The sequence below is a fragment of the Bubalus kerabau genome, chromosome 23, assembly GCF_029407905.1.
Source record: "Bubalus kerabau isolate K-KA32 ecotype Philippines breed swamp buffalo chromosome 23, PCC_UOA_SB_1v2, whole genome shotgun sequence".
Taxonomy (NCBI): domain Eukaryota; kingdom Metazoa; phylum Chordata; class Mammalia; order Artiodactyla; family Bovidae; genus Bubalus; species Bubalus kerabau.
The window spans coordinates 38,089,552-38,106,373 of NC_073646.1; the positions used below are offsets into that span (position 1 = coordinate 38,089,552).

The 16,822-nt window shown below is 52.9% G+C and overlaps 1 pseudogene; it reads right to left on the minus strand.

Moving 5' to 3' along the window:
• Positions 1-3,859: 3,859 nt before the first annotated feature.
• Positions 3,860-16,822, minus strand: part of LOC129637680 (myosin-16-like) — a 42,709-nt pseudogene continuing 29,746 nt past the window's right edge.

The following is a 16,822-nucleotide window of genomic DNA, read 5'->3' on the forward strand; positions in this document are numbered from 1 at the left end:
CCTGGAGGAGGGAATGGAAACCCGCTCCAGCGGTCTTGCCTGGAGAATCCCCATGGACAGAGGGGCCTGGTGGGCTACAGTCCATGGGGTCCCAAAGAGTCGGACATGACTGAGCAACTAACACTTTCAGGCAAAAACAGCATATGTGGCTAACTGAAGTCTGTTGTGTGTGTGTGTGTTTTTAAATAAATACTGGGTCAGAAACTTCATCTCATCTCCTGCCACAAAGAATTGTTTCTCTCTCTGCCTTAACCGAATGGTCTTGGGCAAGTCACTGAGCCTGCCTCTGTCTGGGCCCCCACTCTCCCAAGCAGAGTAAGGAGCTGCTGTGGAATTCTGGAGAATTCTCCACGTGTGGGCTGTCCTCCAGGTCTAAAACCTCATGGATGCCCCTGGCATCTCTCCAGCAAGAGGCTCGCTGCCTTCAGCTACCAGACTAACAGCCTGGGAGAGCCTCCCCGGGAAGGTCAACTGCAGAAGTCATAAGGAATGCTAGAAGGAACTTGGCAAATGGCTCAGCGTTAGCATAATGGGCGCTGGGCCAAGTTCTCTTGTTTAAACTTCGCATTCCTACAAGGCAGATGCTGTTATTATTCCTCATTTAATAGTCAAGAAAGCAGGAGGTAAGATAGGTTAAGTTGCCCAAGGTCATACTCGTGGGAAAGTGGAAACCATATCTGTCTGACTTAAATGCATAAGAATTAAACTTATTTTGTGTAATTACAGAAGTGAAGACTAGATCAGAATAAGATCAAAATAGGGGAGACATTACGATTCAGTACTGAGTGGGACTTTTGCACCATGACTGTCAGCCAGAACCGCAATGGGCTGCCTTTTTCCACTGGAAGAGTTCAAGTTGGATTACCATTTATTTTTCAGGGATGCTGTGGAAGGGAATCCCAAATTAGCCAAAAGCTGGACTCGATACCCTCTAAATGTCCCTTCCAGTTCTAAAATCCCTTCCCCCGCAAGTATTTATTTCCTTATTTGGCTGTGCTGGGTCTTAGTTGCAGCACTCTGGATCTTTAGTCTGTTGCAGCATAAAGGGTCTTCCGTTGCGGCATGTAGGATTTTGTGTCCTGTGGAAACTTAGATGTGGCATGTAAGCTCTAGTTCCCTGACCAGGGATCAAACTCGGGCCCCCTGCACTGGGAGCATGGAGTCTGAGCCACTGGACCACCAAGGAAGTCCCTAAAATTCTAATATATAATAATTCTTAGATTGTGTGATTTGGGGTCTCCCCGGTTAGTCACACCCAGCATTCAGAGACCCCACCACCAGAGGGCAGTGTTTTCACATTGGTGTATTTGCACCCAAGGACCCAAACCAGGTTCCCTCCAGAGCTGTAGAGTGCCAAGTTTAGAAACATCACAAGCATGATGTGGGCACCACCGACAGAATATTACTATCCTGTCCTCTACCAGCCCCAACAGTGACTTCTGTCTGCCAGTGCATTGGAGAGAGGTCAGGTGGTGAGATTCAAAGGGAAGCCCCCTTCTCCAGGGGGCTGGGGCGGGGGACTTTCTGAGGCCTCTGCCCCTGCACCCCAAAGGCTAGGACAGAAAGGGGAGGAATGGGGTTGAGAAGTGCCAGAAGATGACAAAGGAAATCCGGTCACACTTGGGAAGACTGAAGGACCCAGGAACGGAAGAGTGACTTAAAGAAACCGTGAGACCTCTCTTCCATTCAGATGGTTCTGCAGGGTTCTGGGTATCAACACCAGGATTGGCAAGTGGATTCTGCCAGTGGGCAGGGATCTGATTTTCTTTTATTTTAAAGATGTTCATTTATTTAATTATTTATTTATTTGGCTGCCTCAGGTCATCCCATAGGCTCAGTCGTTGCAGCACGGGGGCTTAGTGCATGTGGGATCTTAGTTCCCCATCCAGGAACTGAACCCACCTCCCCTGCAATGCAAGGCGGATTCTTAACCCCTGGACCATCAGGGAAGTCCCCAGCCTGATTTTAGGAAGCGCTCTGTGCAGTCTCAGAAAGCACTGCATTTCTCTGGGAGGCGTTCACTCCACATGTGTTTACCATATTCACTCTGTTGCCCCTTCGGGTCTGGCACTCTCTCATTGCTGATTAACAGCAGTGGAATACAACACCCAAAACCATCTGCCCTCACAGAGCTGGCCTGCCTGTGTCTGAGCATCGGGGGAGACGCTGAGGCAGGGTGTGTGTGGGGCCTTTGGGTCGTCAGCCTGGATGGATCTTGCCATCCCTCCAGGGCATCCTGTAACTATCTCAGCTCTCTGTCTTCATATCCCTGAGACACAAGCCTGTGAAGGAGGACACAGGGTCGCCACAGGACCCTGGTATACTGTAAAAATTGCCTTTGGATTTGGAAGTCTCAGGAAAAACTTCTTCACTTAAAAACAATCTTTAGTCCACCTATTTTTCTTGTTTCTTCTATTTAAGATTCATGGGGACAAGGTATTAAAATTGTCCACCTGAGAAATTACTCCTAGAGAACAGCCAGGTCCCACAGACATTACACATTCCACCCTTGACATGAACATGTAGGATCTCAGCTAAAGCAGACCCACAGTTACTGTTATCCAGGCGCTTGTGCTTGATGCTGACTCTCAGGGAAGCCATGCTAATTTTCCTGCCTCTGATGGCCAGGTATTTACATCCTCAAGCCCCTCACCCCCACAGCTATCTTTATTCTTTTGCACCTGTCTTTTTCTGGCTTGCACTTTCCTTTGCTTAGTAGTCTTGGGATAGGCCCAGTTTTCCATTTTTCATATATTTTTTCCTCTCAGTGGTCTGCTGTTGAGATATGTATCATCCTGGCAGGAAAAAGAGAGAGAGGGCGAGAAGATCCTTGTGGGCCAGAGCTGGGAGTTCTAACATCTTTGTCGCCTTCTTGCTAGAAAGACAGTGCCCCCAGGTGCGTGGGCTGCTTTTTCTTCCTTGTAATGGGCATCACCAGGTCATACCTGGTTCATCCTCTTCTAGGTCATAAGGCTTTAGGGACACCTTCTTTGGGCCTGGCATGCCTGCATAGGCCTGGGATATGAGGTTAAAGACAGAATGAACCAGAACACAGAGAGCAGACCCCAGGGGCTCCACCTCATCACCTCTGGATGCTGTTGGCAGGACTGTGCCATGGTGACACAGGACGGTGACATGAAGACAGGGCAACTGGACCAGGGCCAGCGGACCCCAGGCATAACCGGGGGATCTGCTTCACATGGTGCCTGATCCTGGAAGCTAAGACCTAGGTAGAAGCGGCTGCAATGCCTCCTGAGTCTGGGTGGTGCAGGGAGCCTCAGGAGTAACCCCCACCAAGAGAGGGGAGCTCAACAGAAGGGACCCCGTTGAGGTTTTTGCCCTGAAAGGAGGTTACATGTTAATCGTCAGACTCATCCAGAGGCAAGACACTGGTTTCCTTAACTTTCTGAGAGAATCATTATTTAAGAGTCAGAATTAAGACAAAGATTCTGTGTCCTATTTTTTTATTCCCTCCCTAAGCAAACGGTAAGAAAAGGCTTAGCCTGAACCCAAGAGAAGTCGGAAAGAGCAAAGCAGAGCAGGTGAGCTTGGAGCATGGTTGCTGCTGCTGCTAAGTCGCTTGAGTCGTGTCCGACTCTGCGACCCCACAGACGGCAGCCCACCTTGGGATTCTTCAGGCAAGAACACTGGAGTGGGTTGCCATTTCCTTCTCCAATGCAGGAAAGTGAAAGTGAAGTCGCTCAGTCCTGTCCGACTCTTAGCAACCCCATGGACTGTAGCCTACCAGGCTCCTCCATCCATGGGATTCTCCAGGCAAGAGTACTGGAGTGGGTGCCAGTGCCTTCTCCATGGACCATGGAGTCCACACCTACAGGCTATGGGCTGGGGCCACAGGCCCTCACTCCTCAGACGGCGTCTTGGAGGAGCCCGGACGCCTGGACAATCTCCAGGAGGTGATGCCCTTGCCGGCCGCGCGGTGTCTGGAGTGCAGCTTGCTGAGGGCGGTCTCCGCCATGCCTGCTTGCTCCTCGGCATCACCCAGCTCGTGCGCCATCTTCTGTAGCAGGCCAGCGTCTGGTTGGCCTGCTCCTCCTGTGACCAACGCACGGTGGAAAATGGGGCGTAAAGCTGGCTTGTTCCAGTTAAATGTGCATTGTTTTTGCTTCTGCCCAGACATCCTAAGAGTTCAGTCATTCTGTAAGGCTCATTAGGAGACACAGCAGTCCTGGGTCAGGGGCACGCTCCAGGTCATCACGGACACCCACCTTCAGCACTGTTCGCTGATGGTTTTGGGCTTTGATGTCCATGTTTCTAAATGAAATGTTCTCTGTGTGGTTTTAGGCGTTAGCTCTTGGTGCCCTGCTGTGGCGGAGAAGGCAATGGCACCCCACTCCAGTACTCTTGCCTGGAAAATCCCATGGATGGAGGAGCCTGGAAGGCTGCAGTCCATGGGGTCGCTAAGAGTTGGACACGACTGAGCGACTTCACTTTCACTTTTCACTTTCCTGCATTGGAGAAGGAAATGGCAACCCACTCCAGTGTTCTTGCCTGGAGAATCCCAGGGACGGGGGAGCCTCGTGGGCTGCCGTCTATGGGGTTGCACGGAGTCGGACACGACTGAAGTGACTTAGCAGCAGCAGCAGCAGCAGCAGCAGCCCTGCTGTGGAAGGTGTGGTTTTGGCGCTTTCTCTGGCCTCTGTCCCTCATTTCCCATCCCCTCGTCTTCCCAGTGGAGCCATAGTGTCATTTTAGTTAGAACCGTATTTCCTGTAAGCCTGACCTTTAGCCAGGCTTTTGGGAAGGGTGGCAGGTGCCTGGGTGACTGATGGAGTCAGCGTGGTGGGCCCAGAGCTGGCAGTGAATGGCAGCAGAGTCAAACCTCTACGTCCTGAGGGGGCCGGGGACTTGCCTCCTTGCTCTTCCTCCAGGGGCTCCTCTAGCAGGTCCAGGTCGTGCGTGGTGTTGGCGAGACTCACCTTGGCCATGCTGCGGGCCTGTGGGGGCCAGACCGGCCTGTCAGAGTCCCCCTGGTCTCTGTGGCACCTGGGACCATCACTTAAAGATATGTGATGTTGATCAACAGTGCAGCAAGAGGCAAAAAGACATAGGAGTCTGCAACCCAAACCACCAAGGTATAATTTTCCTTGATCTCTCCCCATTACCGTCCACAAGGATACATAATTTCTTTCATTTAATTAGCCTCATGTGCCCACACGCATGCTCCGGCTTTGTAGTTAACTTTTTTACTCACTGTGGAATCAGATAATTTTCATGTTCCTTCTGCATCTTCATAACATACAACTTTCTTCAAGGAGGCGGCACTGTTGCCCCCAACCTCACCCGCAAGCCAACCCTGGACTCTTCATCCAGCTACTGCTTGTAATTGTCCACCTGCGACGTCAGGGATGTCTTTATCCCCAGGATCTGGTTGATCGGGCTCTGGGATTCTTCATACTCCCAGGTCAGCTCACCGTTTTCAGCTGGGTGAGAAAGAGACAGAAGTGTGGAGCCAGATGGGCTCTTGGAGAACCCATCAATATGACGGCTTGGCCGGCAGGGCTGGGATGGGGAACGCGGTGACCCCCACCTCAGCTGCCCAAATCAAGTGGGCCCAGGAGGGGCGCAAGTGCCCAAGGGTCCCCTCTGTCCAGGTGATGTGCGTGGGACAAGTGGCTTCGGTTAACGAGGCCCCCAGCCCCTGGCAGGGGACACACAAGTTTGGAGACAACAGTGAGGCCAAGAATGTTTACTTTAAAAAATCCAGTCGTCACAGCCCCTGAACCCACTCCTGTCATCTGAGGACTGATTTCTGGAGCCAGAGGACGGCAAGGGTTTCCAGCTCTGCCCTGTAAGTCTTCAGTTTTGTCATCGAGTCACCCCCAACCTCACTGTTTCACTCTTCTTATCCATCCAGTGGGGAAATTGATTTTTAAAAGTATTGAGGATGCTGGCAGTAAGGCCAAATGATGCTTCAGGTTCTCTGGTGTCAGTGCTCAAGAGCTGTGTCTAACTGGCACACCTAAGGAGTGTGAAGCTCTCCAAGGAACTACACTTTTGCTTGACCCAACTGTTGACCCCTGTCTGGGGCCCAGACTCTGCAAAGTTAGATCACAAAGTTAGAGTCACAAATCGTTTTTGACCTAGATATGTAAAGAATTTCTTCTGATAGAAAAAACCCCAAATCAGACCCAGAGGTTGCAGTATTACTGCCCTGTTGGACAGGAACCAGTTTTGCATCTAACTTGTCAGAGTTATTGAAGCGTTCCTTTCCCAACTGGCTGTGTAAACCTTGGCCCCTCAGATGCTTTTCAAAGGTGACTCTACCATCTTTCCAGTTCCCTCATTAGTGACCCGTGTTTGCTTTATGTTTGTAGGCTGATCATGTTTTAAAATGCTTGAAAATTGTGTTATATCAGTAGTACTGGTCCTCCTGCTGATCCCACAGACAGATTGAGAGAACCAACATGGAAATGTTTTGAATAGTGTTCCCTGTTTTACACTGTAAAGATGTTACTTGGAGCAAGCACTCAGCGGGCAGAAGAAAACATCCCTGTCTCATCACAGGGGATGTGGGTTTTCCAAGGTCAGACAGGCTCCGGAAGGGGACCCGGGTCTTCTTTCAGGTTCCTTGACGATCCCCATTCCGTTCTCAGGAAGCTGCGGGGAGGGGCGAGCTCACCCTGGAGGCGGGTCCAGATGGCGTTGATTTCCACCCACTTCCGCTCCAGCTCGGCCACCTTAGCCTCGGCCTCTGCCAGGTTGTCCTCCAGCTTTCGGATGTGGGCCTCAGCATTCATCTGCACAGCGAGAATGGACCCAGTGAGGGAATGAGCAGGCCCAGGCCAGGCCCACCCTGTTTCCCAGCTGGGCTGCTCTCTTGCAGCCTCCCTGGCCACCTGCCTCATCCTTTTAGAACACCCTCATCTCAGCAGCTCACCGTTTTCTATCAACATAAACCCAGAGCCTTTGGGTTGGCACACAGCCCCTCACTTGTGGGCCCCGGCTGACCTCACCCACTAAGAAAATGCTGCATTAGAGCAGGATAAAACAGGCGCCACTGTGGTCTCTCTGGAGTGTCTACAGTTTGGAGACACCTGTTGGCTGGGACCTGGGCCCCTGAAGCCGCATCCCTGCTCACCTCTGGAGCCCCCCACTTCCCTGGAGCCCCTCACTTCCCTCATGTCACATGAAGACTCTTCCTGTGGTAGGTGCTGGATAAATGCATGCTGAGTGACTGACTGCATTTTCTTTCCTCCCATGTATCGCTTTTTCAGCGTGGCTGTGACTGCCCTTGTCTCTCCTCCTATGTCTCCAGCTCCTCGAGGATACAGTCCTCCTAATGTCATGGAGATCCTAGTAGCTCACATTTACGGAGCTTTTCCTTATGTGCCAGGGACTGTTGTAGCCCTAACGAGCACTGTGAGGCGGGGACTATCTTTACCCCCGTTTTATGGATGGGGAAGCCAAGGCACAGTTGGGTGGTGCACCTTGGCCAGGGTTATATCCCCAGCGTGTGGGGTCTGTGATGGGTCCATCTTGGTTCCCTTCACAGCATCTAGATCGCACCTCAGGCCTGTCGGGGGGCTCCTCAGGGGATATTATTCGAGAAGGCTCTGCAGGGATCCCCCTCACCTTGGACTTCTACATGGTCTCCACGCTGGCATCCATCTCGGCCTTCATGCCCTGCTTGTCCTTCTCCAGCTTGGACTTCACCCTCTGCAGGTTCTCCGCGTGCTCAGTTAGCTCGGCCATGGAGTCCGTGTGCTTCCTGCGCACTGCACTCTGCAGGGCCGCCTCCTCCGGCTCCCGCCACAGCTGCAGCAGCTCAGCCTCCCGCTTGGGGTTCAGCTCGATCCGGGGTGGAGCAGAGGCAGGGCTCCTGGGCAGGCCGGCACCGGCCCCCCTGAGGCGTTCAGTCTCAGTCCCGCTTGTACCCACTGAACTGAGCAGCCCAGAGCAAGTGGACGGAACCAGCCCCCTCTTGCCTGTTTTCTATTATTGATTGGTTTCTCCCCTAGGTAGCCTGGGAATTCAGCAAGAACTAACTGGTCTTTATCCCTTTATTCATCGTCCAGTAGGTGGGCAGGATTCGGGGGTCCTGGGCCCCCGAGGATGCTACCTGAGCAGATGTGGCTCTCCCAGTTTCTTCCAGCCTGTCACTTAAGCCTTCCAGGTCTCGGGACAGGTTGCTGTGTTCTTTCTCCACCTGGGGGAGGTGAATGACGCTGACCCTGACTGTCCAAGAGCCCCCGTTTCCTGTAGTAAAGACTGGGATGATTGAGTGGCATCTGTGAGGTTAGGGGCCTGCGCTTGCAGGGCGCCTGTCCTCTGCCCCCACCCCCCACCCCCCACCCTCAGCAAAAGGAGCTGTCTGGGGGGCCTTAGTGCCCATCCTGCCCCCAGCCGCACTGGGCTGAAGCTGGAATGTGTGTGTTTGGATTCATCTCCTTGTAGGATCCCTCCCCACAAGCCTCCCTCCACTCCTGGCTCTCCCCTTCACACCTCTGTGCCTGCGCATGCAGGTGCTATCTGATCCCCTTTGCCTGGAACCTCCTCCCCACCTCTGCTGTTGAATTCAGTCTTCAGGCGCCCAGGCTGCTGCTGCTGCCTCCCCTTGGGCGGCAGCACAGAGAGCATCTGTGCAACGTCAGTGTGCACGTGTAGCGCAGGGCCGGGCACATGGGAGGCGCTAAGGAAACTAACAAGGCCTTTCCAGCTGGAACCCTGTCCTCCTCTCTGTTGGCTTCCTGAGGAGTTTCTGCTCCTGGTTGGACTGTGGCTTCCCTGGGTCTTTTGACTCCAGGAAGAGTGGACGTGTTTCACTCACCTTGGCTCATTGCCCCGTCAGCCTCCAGCTCTTGCTTCAGCTCCTCGATTTCACGCCTAGCAGGCAAATAAGCAGACAGAGCAATTTCTCTCTCCGGTGTGAGGTTAGAGACCTTCCCATTGGCCTTGTAGGATGGAAATGAGGGACGGCAGCTTAGCCTATATGGGACACTGTCAAAAGCAGAAGGAAGCAGGGCGCAGAGAGTGTGCGATGGGAGGCAGGAGGGAGGCAGGGGTGTGCACGACACCACCAGGGGGCCGGCCTGGCTGGCCTGAACAGAGTGGTGTGGGGACAGTGGAGGACCAGTGAGGGAGGGAGCAGGGCTAGTTCGTGGAGGGCCCTGCGGCCACCGTGAGGACTTGGAACTGAAGCCGGCGTGAGGCAGGCATGAGTCAGTCTCTGAAGACTGTGGTAGCGGCCGGTCAGCAGACGGGGGCCGAGGCCCAGGCCAGTGCATTTCAGGAGGGGAGTAGGGTCTCCTCCGCCCCAGACAGACCTGGCGTTCCTTCAGTTTCTGCTGCAGTGTGGAATTCAGAGACTGCTCGTCCTCTCCTTAGAGTTGACAGAGTTGATTTCCATATCCCTCCTGCCTGCCGGAGGAGGTTTGCCCTCCTGAGGAAAAGCTCTGAGGCTGGGCTAGTGGGTTGGTGTGGGAGTGGAGCCGGGGGAGACCTTGACCCTGCTGAGACCCCCTCACCCTGACCCCTGGCTTTCTCACCCTACAGATGAGTCACCCCACAAGCCCTAGACTCTGCTCCACTGGCTTCTCACGGACCCACCCATTCATTCACTCCCTCGTGCATTTATTATTTTGTTTCTTACGTATTGAGTCCCTCCTGGTGCCAGACATCACCTGGGATTCCAGGGACTCATCAGTGAACGAAACGGACAGAACTCACTTCTCTGGTGCAGCTTACAGTCTACAGACCCCATAATCACACAAAACACTTGTCCTTTTTAGGGAAAATGTTCCTTCCAAAACTTGCCGCAAAAGGCTATCTCCTCCTGATGCGTGAGTCCCATGTGTCAGGAGCCACGTGTGAGAACTAAGAGGCCAGAGACTAAGCAGATGGATGGGGAGGATAGGTCAGGGTCTCCCACACCTTCTGGGTGTTCCTCCCGAGATCCATGCTGAGAGGTTGACTTCGCTGCACACGCCCTTGGGGCAGCCAGTGGGGCTTTAGACCTGCCTTAGGCAGAATGTGCTTCAAAGACACAGAGTGCAGCTTCCGCCCCACAAGGGCCCTCCTTACCTGCCTCCTCTCCCTTCCCCTTGGCCTCTGACTCGGTTCTGGTTTATGCTTGGGCTGTTGCAGTGGCCTCCCAGTTGTCTTCCTGCTGCCAGCTTTTCTCACCCCACCTGTCCTCCGCGTTATTCCCAGGGTGACGCTGATAGCATACCCCCTCCACTCCTCGTGATCTTGGATAGCTCAGTTTGTAGGCTTCTGCGCAGACTCCCTCCCTCTGGGGTGGCTGCTCTGCTTACTATCAGCCTCTTGTCCAGTGTCCATGGCCCTGTGTGAGGCTGGGAGCTCCCTGAGCACAGGGAGCACCTACTTGTTCCTCCCTAATCCTCCATGCCTGGCACAGAGGTGGGTGCTGGGGAAGTGCGTTTAGTACACAAAGCCCTGAGCACAGACTGTCCAGGAAGTGCTCGGTGTTGCTAACACTGCTGCAGGTGAAATGAAAGAGTGCGTACTTTTTCACCACCTCCTGGAGATCTAGCTTGGACCGCTCCATCTCATTGAGATGGTCGGTGGTAATCTTCAGGTCACTCTCAGCTTTCCGTCGAGCCTTTTCCACTTCCGCCCAAATTTTCTTTTCCTGTTTCCAGTTATCCTCCAGCTGCAGAGACAAAAAATACAAGAGAAAGTAGAGTTGTGTGCGTGGCGGGGAAGGGGGGTGTCTGAGGCCAGAATGCAGTAAAGAACCAGACTGGGCCAGGTTCCTTAGCTGTGGCATCAGAAAGACCCTCGCTTCCTGTTTCCCAGAATGGACAGACCCGGCCATCAGGGTGTAGAATCGGGCCTGGGGATGGGGCATTACCTCGTGGATCTGGCTGCTGAGCTTGCTGCTGGTCTTGGTCAGGTGGTTCACCTTGTCCTCAGCTTGCAGGTTGTCAAGGGTTTCCTGGAAAGATACACGTGTGTGTCCCACAAGGCGGGTGGGAGCAGCTAAACAGAGCTGGTTCTCTGCCATCATTTCTGGGCCGAGTTGATGTGAATAATCAGTTATGGAGCGCCTGCTCCTGAGAGACACGTGAGCCCAGGGCAGACCGATCTCCCGTCAGCCACAGGTGGACCCCAGGGGCAGCCGGGGGCCCTGGTTCTCCAAGGGGCACATAGGAAATCTGCAGGGGTGTGGCTTCTGGCTGTCACAACATTTGGGGTCCTCACTATGTGGGTGTTTCCAGAGACACTGGATGTCTGGTTTTGCTCTGGACAATAGTCTGTGAATAATTCTGCAGTCCAGCCAGCCATTCATATAAGTAAACAACTATTTATGCTTTTCTGAACCTAGAACTCAGCACCTCTGCACATTTAACTCAAAAAAAATTTTTTTTTCATTTAGCATACACTACATTTTAAAAGAATGATCTACCATGAAAACTGAGAGAGGATTTACTTGTTGTTGAAACTTCCCTGAGAATTATTCTCTGTTTCATAAAGTCTCATCACTGGCAGCACCCATACTTGGCTACCTGAGTCACCAACACTCCCTCCAGTGCCCATCTGCAGCTGTCATAGATGGGCTCCGGATGGCAGCACTCTCAGATCCTCCTGAGCTTTTGCAGTTTGACAGTCTCATTATTTATTATGAACTAATGTCACTCATTTCTCCATTATATGGAAGGGCACCCAATTGATTTTCCTGAAGTTATGTATTAGTTACATTATTGTTGTCTTCAATTCGGGATGTAAGAGGGCCTTCCAAAATACAGCTGATCCTCATTGTCTGTGAGTTATCTATTTGCCAATTTATCTGCTCACTAAAGTGTATTTGTAATCCCCAAATCAATACTCATGGTGCTTTTGTGGTCATTCATGGACACGCAGAGCAGCGAAAATGTCAAGTTGCCTGAGGAGCACATTTTTCCCAGCTGAGGTTGGATAAATGATGCTCTATCATCTCGGTTCAGCTCCTACTGCAAACAAGTGTCCTTTTCCTGGTCTGTTTAGTGCCAGGTTTTTTTTTACATTGGTGAGTTCATTGCTTATGATGTCCCCACACACAGTGCCACCATGCTGCCTGGTGTTCCTGACGCAAGAAGGCTCTGAAGTGCTTTGCAGAGAAAATCTGTGTGTTGGATGAGCTTTGTTCAGGCCTGAGATACAGTGACTGTTGACCATGAGTTCAATGTCAAGGAATTAACAATATGTATTAAATATTGTGTGTTTTTCAACAGAAACACACATAAAACAAGATAATGTATAAATCAAAACCATGTATGATATATCGATGGGTTGAGAAAAACACTGTGACCAAAGGTTTGTAGGAACCTAAATGCTGGTCTGGAAGAAGCACAAGCTAGAATCAAGATTGCTGGGAGAAATATCAATAACCTCAGATATGCAGATGATACCACCCTTATGGCAGAAAGTGAAGAGGAACTGAAAAGCCTCTTGATGAAAGTGAAAGAGGAGAGTGAAAAAGTTGGCTTAAAGCTCAACATTCAGAAAACTAAGATCATGGCATCCAGTCCCATCACTTCATGGGAAATAGATGGGGAAACAGTGTCAGACTTTATTTTTGGGGGCTCCAAAATCACTGCAGATGGTGACTGCAGCCATGAAATTAAAAGACGCTTACTCCTTGGAAGAAAAGTTATGACCAACCTAGATAGCATATTCAAAAGCAGAGACATTACTTTGCCAACAAAGGTCTGGCTAGTCAAGGCTATGGTTTTTCCAGTAGTCATGTATGGATGTGAGAGTTGGACTGTGAAGAAAGCTGAGCACCAAAGAATTGATGCTTTTGAACTGTGGTGTTGGAGAAGACTCTTGAGAGTCCCTTGGACTGCAAGGAGATCCAATCAGTCCATTCTAAAGGAGATCAGTCCTGGGTGTTTCTGGAAGGAATGATGCTAAAGCTGAAACTCCAGTACTTTGGCCACCTCATGCGAAGGGTTGACTCATTGGAAAAGACTCTGATGCTGGGAGGGATTGGGGGCAGGAGAAGGGGACAACAGAGGATGAGACGGCTGGATGGCATCACCGACTCGATGGATGTGAGTCTGAGTGAACTCCGGGAGTTGGTGATGGACAGGGAGGCCTGGTGTGCTGCAATTCATGGGGTCGCAAAGAGTCGGACGCGACTGAACGACTGAACTGAACTGAACTGAACCCTGTATTTTCCCAAGAGCAGAGGTTCAGGCTTTGCTAATTCAGTGACTTCATCACCTCGAATAATGAGAACTGAGCGTGTTTGTTATAAAAGGGGGCTCTGGGTTTGATATGATGGAGAGTCACAGTCTAAGGGGAGGTGTTGCCGGGGCAGCAGATAGAGGCGCTCTGGGGACAAACGTAGATCCTTGATGTCAGCAAACACAGGGATGCGGGTCCACTGATCTGGTTCCAGGCTTCAGCTTGCTCCTGGGGCCTGATCTGGGCTAGGAGGCATTCGGTGCCACCGTCGGCACTGATGGGTGGTCAGAGCTGGCTCTGCACTCAGAGCTGTGATCTCAAGAGCTCGCATCTGTGCTGTGGTGAATCAAGGTTTGCTGGTGCTTTAGAACTCCAGGGCACTTCCATGGGCCCACTTTGTCCCTACGATGCTAGGAGCATCCCTCCCTGGTGCCTGGACCATTCTGACCCACACCTGCTGCCCCCTTTCACTCTGAACCTGTCCTAGTTTGGGTGATAAATGACACGATCACCCCACTACAGCAAACCTGGAAGGGAGGCTGCCAGTGACTGTGCCCACTTGATGGACGAAGGCACCGTGATTCAGGGAGACTTGGTGACTTCCCAGGGGCCCCAGCTGAGGGATGGCAAAGCTAGGGTTTGAACAGGGGTCTCCTGTCTCCGAACTCCCACTTCAAGGGGAGAGGCAGGCAATACCTACCTGATGCAGCTCCTCCAGCTCCCTCTTCTCCTTCCAGAGCTTGGCGATGGAGTCTTCTTGAAGGGAGAGGTCCCCAGTCAGCAAACAGACTTTGTGATCCAGGGCCTGGAGGTGGGGTGGGGGCCTTTAAGGCTGGGAATATCTTTGGGGGCAGGGGGGAGGGGGTGCATGCTCCAAGAGAAGGTCTTCAGCATGGCTGCACCCCAGGGTCACTTGGGGGCCTGGGAGATGCCAATGCCCAACCAAGTCAGGATCTCGGGGTGAGGGGGCAATGAGGACACCGTCAGGCCTTGGCTACTCAACGCCTGGTCTTCGGACAGCAGCCATGGCATCGCCCGGGACTGTTGGGAACACAGCCCCTTGGCCCCACCAGACCTGCCGGCCCAGAGTCTGTGTCTTATCGAGGTCCTGGTGGTTCATGTGCACCTCAGCGCTGGAGACACCCCGGTTCACCTTCCTTTGCTGGGGGGTCCTACCCATGTGAGATTGGAAGGGGGCCTGGGGCTGAGGGCCAGCCACCCAGTACCAGGAGCTGGGGAGCCGCGTGCAGGGGCAGCAACTGCTTGTTTGGGCAGAAACTGAGCAGCTAAAGGTGACTCCACCTTACAACAGGGTTGCTTCTGGGAAGAGGGGTACGGATATGGTTGGTGGTGCAGAGGGGTGTTCCGTGAGGGGCCCCAGGGATGCTGAGGCTGAGTGGGCAGTGGGCCAGGCAGACACCCAGGAACCCAGGCACGAGGAGACCCAGCCAGGCCCAGGTGTCCCCATGAGGGGAGCAGCCCTCAGCCCTGAGTCAACTGCTCCATCTGACATCGTAGCAAGTACCGTGCATGGCTACTGAGCCCTTGAAGTGCAGCCAGGTCGACCGAGGAGCCGCCTCTGAAATTGTGCTGAATTAAGTTAAAATAGCTGCATCTGGCTGGCAGCTCGGTCCTGGGCAGCACTGCTGGGCAGTTCTGGGTGTGGCTCCTGCAGGGTGAGCCAACTAGGGGTTCCCTGGCCCTGGGAGGACTAGAGTCAGGCCTGGGGCCTCCCCACTGCTTCTCCTTCTCCGTCTTGGCCAGCATGGTCTCCCAGGCCCTCCAGGTCCCACCTGAGGTCGCTCAGCTCCCCCTCCAGCTTGCGCCTGTTGGCGCTCAATGAAGCTGACAGGCCCTCCTCCTCCTCCTCCTCTTCTAGCCGCTCTCACGTGTTGGAGATCTGGCTCTCCAGCCCTGTCTTGGCTTTCATCATTGGGGTCAGGCGCTCCTCCACGACCAGCAGGTTCTCATGCTCCTGGTGGAGGAAAGAGTGTTGGCCAAAGGCAGGGTCCCAGCACCTGCAGGGGACAATGAATGCAAACAGGCCTGGGGCCCCAAGGAAATGTGTCCTGGGGGTTGGACGGGGAGCTCGGCCATCTCCAAGCTCCTTGCCAATGGGTGGGACCAAGCGTTGTCCAGGAGTGCGGTCCCCAGACCAGCCGCAGCAGCATCACCAGCAAGCCGGCTAGGATGCGACATCTCAGGCCGCACCTGTGGCCTGTTCATCTGAATCTGCATCGTAACAAGATCCCAGGTGATCAGGTGCACCTCGAGGTGTTAGGAGAGTGGTCTAGGAGAAGTCCAGGCTGTGCCATCTGGTCCTCTGACCCCGGGTGTGACAGTGCTTCCATTCACCCACGGGGAGGGGCCTCTCCACCCAAATAACTCCCAGCACTGGGTTAACACTTTTGTGTTAACGATCCGGTTCCATCTCCACAGTTTCTCCTTTTAACAATGCTGAGAAGTAAGCCAGGCAGACATTGAGAGAACCAACATGCAGAAGGGGTGGAGTTGTCAGAAGGCACACAGGCAGTAAGTGGGGGTGCCCCCTGGGGTCTCCCTGAGATGAGGTCAGGGGCCATGTGGGTAGAAGACCAGACCAGCTAGATGACTTTTAGTTTGTGGTATAAATTTACTAAAATTCACTTTGCAAAATAAGGGAAAGGGTCATCATGAAGGTGCTTCTGTAAGGGGAAGATCCTTTTATCCCTGTGGTCTCACTCGGTCTCAGCCTCCCAAACATCAAATGAGGGTCCCAGCTGGAGCAACGTCTCTAGACTGTGGAGAAACCATGTTAGAGACAACTTAGGGAAAGCAGTAAAGCTCAGACGGTAAAGTGTCTGCCTGCAATGCGGGAGACCTGGGTTTGATTCCTGGGTCAGAAGATCCCCTGGAGAAGGAAATGGCAATCCACTCCAGCACTCTTGTCTGGAAAATCCCATGGATGGAGGAGCCTGATAGGCTACAGTCCATGGGGTTGCAAAAAGTCAGACATGACTGAGCGACTTCACTCTCAGGGAAAGCGGATGGATGATTCAAGTCCTGACACCATGATGGTCAAGGAGACACGGCCATAACGGCAGGGAGGGTCGAGATGGCACTGGGCCCCTCCCAGTCAAGGGTCTTCTACTGATAGCCTTGGGACCGTGACCAAGTCTCCAAAGTTCAGTCAAATGGACTTTTCTACCCTGAAGATACACATGAGAACTGGGTGTCTCAAGAGGTGGTTGTGAAGGTCAAATCAGAGAAGGACCTCTGTAAACCAGCAGGGTCACGGCAGTGAACCCACTCATCGTGCTGGGAGTCTGGCTTCCCACGGAAACTAGGTCACTTGTTCTCCCTACTGTGTTTGCACTTGATGGGTGAGGAAAAGGAATCAGAGAAAAGAGGGCAAGTTCCCAAGGTCCTCAGGGGAGCCAGGGGCGCTCCTCCCACCATCTTGTGACCGCCCCCATGTCTGGATAATCCCTCAGACCCAGCACGTACTGTCTGTGTGTGTGCTCAGCCTGCTGCTGTGGGCAAACAGGAATTTGATGGAGATTTTTGGTAGCTGGGTCAAGGGTGACATGGTAATGAAGCAAAGGTAAGTCTGAGAATTCCCCGTGGCCTGGATGGACATGGCTTCTTGGAAGGCGACCCTCCTTTCTTGTTAAATCTACAGGGTTTTTTT